The sequence below is a fragment of the Rhinopithecus bieti genome, unplaced genomic scaffold (genome assembly GCF_001698545.2).
Source record: "Rhinopithecus bieti isolate Rb0 unplaced genomic scaffold, ASM169854v2 scaffold_79202, whole genome shotgun sequence".
Taxonomy (NCBI): domain Eukaryota; kingdom Metazoa; phylum Chordata; class Mammalia; order Primates; family Cercopithecidae; genus Rhinopithecus; species Rhinopithecus bieti.
In genome coordinates this window covers 1-3,323 of record NW_016828962.1, presented here as the reverse complement: position 1 = coordinate 3,323, position 3,323 = coordinate 1, and the positions used below count along the sequence as shown (strand labels likewise).

The following is a 3,323-nucleotide window of genomic DNA, read 5'->3' as shown; positions in this document are numbered from 1 at the left end:
ATGAAAATATTCTCCAATATTAATCTTAACTTTTAGAAGCTTTATATTTTTATTGTAGAAGACAGCACCATAGCTGTAGTGGTGGGATATTGTATTTGAGGGACAATAGTGCCTAGGGGCTGGAGGAAGAAAGTGTCAGAGCCATCAAGAACAAGGGCATTCACTTAGGGCCCCCTTCCCTCCCCAACTGACAGTCTGAACTCACAGTTCCATCTTCACTTCCCTGTCTCAGCTTTCAGTTTTTTAATTTTCTAGCTGAGATGAGACGGCTATTCTCTCATGGAGGGACTCGCAGATTAGAATTCAGAGGATGCTGACCACGTGGGCACTGGAGGTGGACTAGAGTAGGTGTCTTTATGCCCTTTTCCTTGATAACCTTCTCCACTGGCTCTGTGCTCCTTAGACTGTCCATTAGTGCATGTTTGCATATGTCCCTGCATGCATTACTTCTTTAAAATACATGTATAGCCAGGTGCAGTAGCTCACGCCTGTAATCCTAGCACTTTGAGAAGCCGAGGCAGGTGGATCACTTGAGGTCTGGAGTTAGATACCAGTCTTGGGCTCACTGGTGTCAGCAGCAAATCAGATCCCTCACAGTGTCTCTTCTTTCTGTTTCCCAGCACTGCATCAGTGGAGGAGGGTTCTTCCCAGAGGGCAAGCCCTGTCAGTGTGGAGACTTCTCTGCCTTTGACTGGAATGGATATGGAGCTCACATTCGGAGGAGCTGCAGTCAGGAGATAATGGTGGCAGCTGTACTCTTGTTCTATAGATGAGAGAGAGCTCTGCGGTGTCGGGGTGAGAACCCATCTTCCAACCCCAGCTATTGGGAGACAGAAAAACCGGAATTCTAACAAGGAGGAGAAGAGACTAAATTACATCAATCTGCAACTCTATGTTTCTTTGAATTCTTTTTATAAATTGGCTGATGTATTGAGGGATTTTTGAAAGAATACCTATGGTTCTGGTGAATTCCACATCGGATATTCTGGGCCTGTACAGTGGCTAGGAAGAGCCTATTGAATAAAAATAAGTGTTCACTTCAGTAACACGTATACTAAAATTGAAACAATACAGAGAAGATTAGCAAAAAGATATAAAAAACTGAAAATAAAAGACATTCTGGGCCAGGGATGGTGGCTCATGCCTGTAATCCCAGCACTTTGGGAGGCCGAGGCTGGTGGATTGCCTGAGGTCAGGAGTTTGAGACCAGCCTGGGAAGTATGGCAAAACTTCATCTTTAAAAGAAGTACAAAAATTAGCTAGGCAGTAATGTGTGCCTGTAGTCCCAGCTCCTCAGGAGGCTGAGGTGGAAGGATGGCTTGAGCCAGAGGGGCAGAGGTTGCAGTGAGCCAAGATCTCACCACTGCACTCCAGCTTGGGTGACAGAGCCAAACTCTATCTCAAAAAAAAAAAAAAAAAAAAAAAAGAGAAAAAAAAAAATTTCTGGGTTTGGAATTTCAAGTGTCATCTGTCCCAGAGCACAAGTATGTTTCTGTTTTTAGGAGATTCCTGAACTGGATTTAAGGACAATAGAAAATGTTTCATGTTAATTCTTCCTAATGCACCTTTATTAGCTAATTAAATAAAGCCTTCAATATAAACGTGTTAAAGAAGATAAACAGAAGATAGAAGGCACAACCACCCATTTCTTTTCTTCTTCCAGCTTTAGCAGTCAGGGTAGTCTCCCCAGAGGTGCATGTGCCTGGCCACATCTGGAATCCCAACTCCAGTTGCTTACTAAAAAGGAGAGACGGCCAGGTGTGGTGGCTCACACCTGTAATCCCAGCACTTTGGGAGGCTGAAGCAGGTGAATCATGAGGTCAGGAGTTTGAGACCAGACTAGACAATATGGTGAAACTCCATCTCTACTACAAATACAAAAATTAGCCAGGTGTGGTGGTGTGCACCTGTAGTCCTGGCTACTCAGGGGCTGAGGTAGGAGAATCACTTGAACCCAGGAGGTGGGGGTTGCAGTGAGCCAAGATTGCAACACTGCACTCCAGCCTGCATGACAGCAATACTGCATCTCAAAAAAAAAAAAAAAAAAAAAAAAGGAGAGCCAGGCATTCCAATCAGGTCTCAAACAGGACGCTGACTACAGCATTCCTAAGCTGGTGAAGAGGGCTCGGATATTTTATAGTGTTTTTGGCTCCATGCCATGTAGGGTGGCTCATGAGGTCAAGAGATCAAGACCATCCTGGCCAACATGGTGAAATTAGCCTGGCGTGGTGGCAGGCACCTGTCATCCCAGCTACTCAGGAGGCTGAGGCAGGAGAATCACTTGAACCCGGGAGGTGGAGGTTGCAGTGAGCTGAGATTGTGCCATTGCACTCCAGCCTGGGCAACAGAGAGAGACTGCGTCTCAAACAAAACAAAACAAACAAACAAAAAAAGTGTTTTGCTCCAAATGCAAATCTAATCATAACATTTCCCAAACCCATTACCACTCTTTTTCTCCATTGCTCCCTGTGGACTAGAGCATTGGTTCTCAAATGGGATGGGAGGTAGGAGATGTAGGGGTGATTTTACCTCTCAGATAGGGTTGCCAGATTTAGCAAATAAAGATATGGAAGGCCAACTTAAATTTGCATTTCAGATAAACAATCGATAGTATTTTTAGTATGTTTGTCCCACGCAATATTTTACCTGGCAACCCTACATCTAGGGAGCATTTGGCAATGTCTGGAGACACTGTAACCAGTGGTGGAGGGCCTGGCAGGAGCGCTACCGAAATCTAGTGAGTAGAGGCTGGAGATGCTGCGAAACACCTTATACTGCACAAGACATCCATGCTCCACAACGAAGAATGATCTGATCTGAAATGCCAGCTGTGCTGCCATTGAGAAACAGAGAATTTTGTTTAAATTCTATAGAATGGAAGTCATGAAGCCCTGACAGCTGAAGGCAATAAAGAACCTTTTTTTTTTTGAGACGGAGTCTTGCTCTGTCACTCAGGCTGGAGTGCAGTGGCGAGATCTCTGCTTGCTGCAACCTCCACCTCCCAGGTTCATGCCATTCTGCTGCCTCAGCCTCCCGAGTAGCTGGGACTACAGGTGCCCACCACCATGCCCAGCTAATTTTTTTGTATTTTTAGTAGAGAAGGGGTTTCACTGTGTTAGCCAGGATGGTCTTGATCTGACCTCGTGATTTGCCCGCCTCAGCCTCCCAAAGTGCTGGTATTACAGGGGTGAGCCACTGCACCTGGCCCAAGAACATTGAGGCATGGTGGCTCACGCCTGTAATCCCAGCACTTTGGGAGGCTGAGGGTGGGTGGATAGCCTGAGGTCAGGAGTTTGAGACCAGCCTGGCCAACATGGTGAAAC

The 3,323-nt window shown here is 45.9% G+C and overlaps 1 long non-coding RNA gene across 1 annotated transcript; it reads left to right on the top strand.

The window, feature by feature from the left end:
* The first annotated feature begins 6 nt into the window (after positions 1-6).
* On the top strand, positions 7-893 carry LOC108523872 (uncharacterized). The gene is made up of 2 exons (XR_001883914.1): positions 7-344; positions 621-893. It is a non-coding gene; the product is annotated as an uncharacterized LOC108523872 (long non-coding RNA).
* Positions 894-3,323: the final 2,430 nt, after the last annotated feature.